Source organism: Aegilops tauschii, chromosome 5, assembly GCF_002575655.3.
Source record: "Aegilops tauschii subsp. strangulata cultivar AL8/78 chromosome 5, Aet v6.0, whole genome shotgun sequence".
In the NCBI taxonomy this organism is placed as follows: Eukaryota; Viridiplantae; Streptophyta; class Magnoliopsida; order Poales; family Poaceae; genus Aegilops; species Aegilops tauschii.
In genome coordinates this window covers 422,266,535-422,273,020 of record NC_053039.3, presented here as the reverse complement: position 1 = coordinate 422,273,020, position 6,486 = coordinate 422,266,535, and the positions used below count along the sequence as shown (strand labels likewise).

Below are 6,486 nucleotides of genomic sequence, written 5' to 3'. Positions count from 1 at the left end.
TAAATGTATGTGGAATTTAAAAAAAATGTTTGTACAATGTAAAATAATATTCGTGTGATTCAGAAATAAATGTTTTGTCCATTTAAAAAAATGTAACATTTCAATAATGTTCAGGAGTTTCAAAAATGTGCTTGTGCCATTTAAAAAAAGTGTATACAATGTAAAAAACTGTTTGCAGGATGTAAAAAAATGTGTCATACCCTTAAAAGACTATATATGACATATGTTTGAAAAAGTTATATACAATTTTTAAAATATGTAAATGGAAAAAAAATGTTACTGTAGTTTATAAATTTTTAATTGCCGTTAAGAAAAAGTAAATGTGTATTTGGAAAAATATTACCATGTACTCAAAAAAGTATTGAAAACATGTATTTAAAAAAAAAGTAAGAAATGTATTTGAAAAATATCAAAAGTGTATCAAAAATTATTTCATGTGTGCGCTAAAAATGTAAACTGAGAATAATTAGACATGTGTAAAAAAACTGGTAACTGGTAAAGAAACAAAATAAAAGCAAAAAAACAACATGAAGAATAAAAAAAGAAACAAAAAAAATCAAAAGTATAACAAAGAAAAAAAACTTGAGAAAACCAGTGAAAAAACAAGGAAAAAACAAACGAAATCAAAAACAAAGAAAAACAAGAGCAACGCAAGCGATTGCGCTAATGTGCCTGCCCAATTCGGTGAAAAGCAGCTAAATCCTCTCAAGGTTCAAAATAGACCGAATGCTGATCTCAGGGATTGAGAGTTCATGGTTTGATTTAGCTTTCGCCTACAAGTTTAAGGCTTATTTTGGACTTTTACCTGCATCTTGTGATGCGCGAGACTGTATAGCTCAGTCAATCTTTTATCAATGCACCAACTCTATTTTTGAGCAGGAAAGATCGTTGCACTGATGAGGCTAAGATCGTAACTAGCGTCACTCAAAGCCTCCGGCTATGCCTGGAATGGATCCCTATGCCAGCTTGCTTCTGATGTGTTTCTCTGTTTTCAAACTCAGAAACTGATATTATACGTTGTGGGAAAGACTGGTTTTTGCGACGGTATTCAACGGACTCCTTTTTTTTATAGTGTGTTGCCACAAAGAGCTGAGAAGTTCAGTGTGCTATAGCATAGTTTCTCTACAAGGAATACCGAATACCCAAATGATGTGTTTCACCGTGTCAAAACTCGGAAAATAACAATGTGTTTCTCAGCTTCAAAACTCAGAAAATAAGAATGCATTATACACACTGTGTTGTGCAAAAGAGCGGAAAAGTTCAGTGTGTTGTGGCGTAATTTTCCCTAAAAGGAATACCAGACAAAATGTCATCATACCATACATAAAAACTTGTAAGCCCCAGAATAACTCGATCTCCACATCATAGAAGCGGACTAACTCATATTCTAGCTATGAACTTGCAAATTTTACACGGTTTGCACTTCATATTATGAAGGCTTTTTTTCAGTCAGTCATACTACTTGATGCCTAGAGAAGAGATCACATCACAGTCAAAATCTTCACCTTAAAAAGGCAAACTTAATAATACCTTCTCAAAGCAGTGTCATAATCATACTTACAACTCGGAAGAAGGGACCATGTGACAGTTACCTCCATCTCACAGGAACCAATCTTAATATTCTCCTTGGTTTTACCAACCTTCTTGGGAGTGAAAGTCTTACGAACTCTCCTCACATCTTTCTCATCACCACCACGCAGTGCCTTCGCCGAAAACAAGAGCTTACCTTCGGGCTGCCGAAGCTCGACGCAGACCACACAGCGTGAAAGCTCAAGCCTTCCACCACCATCAACTGGCAACCTATCTCCTTCAAAAGCAAGCAACGGGATCTCCATGTCTTCCAAACTAGCTGTGCTGGCAGTGAATAAACCTCGGCAACCAGGCCAAAACCCATGCTTTCTGACTTTGACACTGATTGCGGCTTCCACACAGTCGTACATTCAAAGGTATGCCAACTCCAATGTGCTAAGCTTGCCTAGGGACGGCACGATAACAGGGGCTGCAGGGCATAGACCTGACTACTAAATAGCTTAAATCTCTATCCTCAGATTCTGTGGCGCCCTTCGCCTTCAGGTCAACCTCAACATAGGTAGGATGTACATCCACCACAACTCCTCGGGTAGGACCCGTCAGCGTAAGAAATCGATCCTGCATGCAAAATAATAGTAGTGCTTCAGTCTCGTCATAGAAAATGTTGTTTTTGACAAAGAGGGAAATTCCTCTTCAATCATAATAATTGAGGACCATCAATAGCTGAATATGCCCAAACCAAGGAGTCCCAATCTGCACATGATCCGCTTTTTAACGGGCAATTGTTCCTAAACTTAATTAGAAACTTACTGCAGGCAAATATGGCAAAACTAACTTATGATGAGCAAAATTAGCCAGGAGGCATGAGCTACTAATTTGTGTTGGGTGACCAAGCTTGTTCAGATCATCACAACCACTAAGACTGATGAGAGTAATCTGAATTATCAGTTACCTAAAGCCAAAGAAGATGTAACATTGGGTAGCATAGTGAAATCGAAAACGATATAAGATAGGAGTACTTGTCTTGAACCTCTAGACCAACCAGACAGCGCACTATTATATCATACCTGAAGTTAGCTACTAAAACTGAATAGCTAGTATTCATGCACGGAGTATATGAAGCTCCTCGTTTATGGTTTGGCATTTGTTGCATATATTAAATTTAGCCACTCCATCCTATCATCATGTTAAATTTAGCTGAAAAAAGAGTCCAATGAATCCATATAATCTGTATGCATGGAGTAGCAATGATTCGTAATATAGCACAAACCTTCTTAGTAAGGGTTTGGCAGTTATCCCTTTGGCGATCGAAGACCATGATGCGATTGTGATCCAGCACATCCCGCACGGCGATCGAACCAAAAACCTGTAATGGCCACTTGAGGGGCTTCTTTATCTTGCCGACTTTGATCCAGAAGATCTGGAGCATCTCCTGGGTGCTGGCGTAGCACTTGGTAGGCCGACGAAGGCCGGTGAAGCACGAGGCGGGGATGGACGCTTCATGACAGATATATAGTGCAGTTACAGTTAGTGATGATATGGATATGATAATACTTGTAGAGGTGTCAATGTGGTACTCGTATGATATATAGGAGGACGCTTACTGGTCTGGTCGAAGGGGCCGTAGTGTCGGGCGAAGATCCAGTCCCAATCTGCGCGGTGGCCGCGGGCCTCGTAGGCATATGGATCGGTGTTGGCTTCCTCAGGTCTTTCCCCTTGCTTCTCTCTCGCTTCCACCATCATGTCGTGGGCCGACCGATTGCCTCTCCTCTTCTTCTTGGCTCTGCTGTTGGCCGCCTCCTCAGCCGCCTCGTCGGCCAGCCCACCCAGCCCCATCATCATCGCCATCGTCTCCTCCTCGGCCGCTTCCTCGGCGGCCTGATCAGATTCAGACGGAGCTGCTGCTTCTTCAGACTTGACAGGCTCATCATCAACATCGTCACCATCATCATAATCCAACGCCGGCATCTCCATCTCAGACACACTCGACGACACAATGTCTACATGGACTCGTAGTTGCCGCCGCCGCAGTCTTGCCTTTCTGCAAGGCATGCCCACGATTTCTTCTTCTCTTATTTCCCAAACTCTCGACGACGCCGACGAGACGTGGAGCCGTAGCACCCAGTGTCCTTTCTGTCCCAGGATGCAGCGGTGCGGTACCCGGATTGCTCGGCAGACGACCCTGGTCCTGCGCTCGGTGGCTAGGGCACAGGCGAAGGAGGGAGGGAGGAAGGAACACGATGAATCGCCCAGTCAAATCCAACGGCCCAACAGACCGTAAGATTTTCTTTCTCTAGAATAGCGAGAATATCAGAAATAGAGTCAATTATACCGGCGATGCTAGAACTTGGCGTAAATGATCACTTTGGTGCTAGAAGTTGCGGTGTACATTGAAGTGGTGCAAAACCTTGGCTTGGGCGTGCAAATATAGTGCATATCCCATTTTGTATACATAATCTGTGCTGACTAGGCGCGTGGGGTCCGCTGTCAGCCCGTGGACGAGGCAGAATATTTTTTTCGAAAACCCCCTCAAAAAATATATTTATGCCCAGTGGGTTCCACCTGTGTCAATATTAAAACAAAAAGATTTCACCCAGGTTTTGATCCCACAACCACAGGTTACCAAAACAACTAGCTAACCACTCCAAACTAAACACATATTAGTTGTCTAATGATCACAACCGTATAAGTATTTAGTGAAAACACATGTGGACCTTAAGTGGGCTGCAGATATTATAGCTCATTTTGCATAAGCAATTTCTAAAAGATATTTTAAAACGTAAGTAATAAAAATTATGTTCCAATATGTTTGTTATCAATAATTTGTAAATAAAAAACAATGAAATATATACACGTGTATATATAAAATATTTAGTTAATACGGACATTTAAAATGTGTATTATATACAATGTTTAATGAATACAAAAAAAGTATACACTCCTGGCTTATATTTAAATTTTAAAATCATGAATACAAACATTTACTTAACAACTATAATTATTCACAAGTGTATATTTTTACTAATGACTTATATTCGAAAATAGTATATATTTTTAGTATTATACATGATTAAATATCCATATCAACAGTTTTTAATAGTATTTTTTTACTCATGACTTATGTATATTTCTAATTATAAAAATTGAACTATACAAATGTGATTATAATTATTGAATTTTCTGTATAATAAAAATATTTTTAAATGTAATTTTAAAAGAAATTGTATCATTTTAAATAATATAAATATATTTACAATTCATAAATATTATTTTAAATAAACGAATGTGTTTTGGAATAATATATGAAGATGTTTTCAATATAAGTTATTTCGTTGGGATGCATGGTATTTTTAAAAGAAATATACCATTGTATTGAAAATAACACATGAACATTTTTATTTAGTATACATTTTAAATTTCTGTATTAACTAAATATTTTATATAGTACATGCATGTGTATTTAATTTTATTTATTTACTAACCATGGTTTGTATTTATCTTTAAAAATCAGTGCAAAATGGGCCGCAATATCTGCAGCCCATCCAAACTTCAGATGCGTACCTATTAAATACATGTTGCTAAAAAGAACCTTGTGAAAACATACAGGTTCATTATCCATTGTGTACGTTGTAAGATTAATAGCGTACTGGTAGGACATGTTTGCTTTTTTTTCTTGGTCGCGTGTTCGAGTCCTGACCTCCCCTTTTTCCTGTTAATTTTGACCGACGGTACACGCTGGTTGTAGATGAAAAATGGCACGTCCATATGGACCTTTTCTTTCAAAAAAAAAAGATATATTTCGAGGGTGTTTTCAAAAAAAGCCACACACCCTCCTCTTCCAGGTCTAGTGGCTGACAGTGGGACCTACGCGCCCAGTCAGCGCAGATTCTGTATACCCACGCGATTAGCACTGTATTTGCACGTTTCAGCCAAGTTTTTGCACCACTTGGATGTACACCGCAACTTCTAGCACTAAAGTGACCGTTTGCGCCAAGTTCTAGGACCATCAATGTAATTGACTCTATCAGAGGTAACAGCGGTTCGCACTAAAATTGTTTTTTTAGGGAAACAGCGGTTTGCACATGAAGACAGGCTCCCTAGGGAACCCTCGCGTGAAGGGGGGACCCAGATGGGCCGGCCTGGACGCACTTCAGGCCACAGCCTCGGTTTTTTCCCTGGTTTTTTCACGTTTAATGTTTTTTTTACTTTTGTTTATACTCATAATATTCTAAATGTATATATTACAAAAAAAAATCTACATAAAACATTCGAAAAAAGTGAACTAACCATTTGAAAAATGCTAAATGTGTAGAAAGAAAATGTTTGTCATGTATATGAAAAATGTACAAAACAAATTCAATGTGTATGAAGCAAATTGATCATGTATTTTAAAAAATTTAATCAAGCATTTGACAAAATATTGAACAAGTATTAAAAATGTTAAATGTGTATAGAATTTTTTTACCATGTATTAATAAAATGATGAAACAATTGATCATTTGTATAAAAGTGTTATCAAGCATTTGAAAAAATGTTGAACAATAATTTTAAATGTGTACAATTTTTTTTTAAATGTATTAAAAAAATGTTAATCTTGTACTTGAAAAATGTTAACCAAGAATTTAAAAATATAAATATTTTTTTTACCATTCATTAAAAAATGTTGACTATTTATTCAAAACATATTAAATTTGTATTTAAAAATGTTACACTCGTATTAGAAAAATTTATGGATAGATACCAAAATTTTATATAGAATAAATGTTGACTATTCATTAGCAAATGTTAAAATTTTATTTAGAATATGTTAAACGTGTATTAGAAAAATGTATTAGATATATACCAAAAATGTATATAGAAAAACAATGAAAACACAAGGGAAAACAAAAATAAAAATTTATGAAAAAGAGAAAGAAACAAACAAACCGAAGAAAAAGCGAAGAAGAGAAAAAATCA

General features: G+C 37.0%; 1 pseudogene; it reads right to left on the bottom strand.

Moving 5' to 3' along the window:
* Positions 1-1,520: 1,520 nt before the first annotated feature.
* Positions 1,521-3,582, bottom strand: LOC109784942 (uncharacterized; annotated as a pseudogene).
* Positions 3,583-6,486: the final 2,904 nt, after the last annotated feature.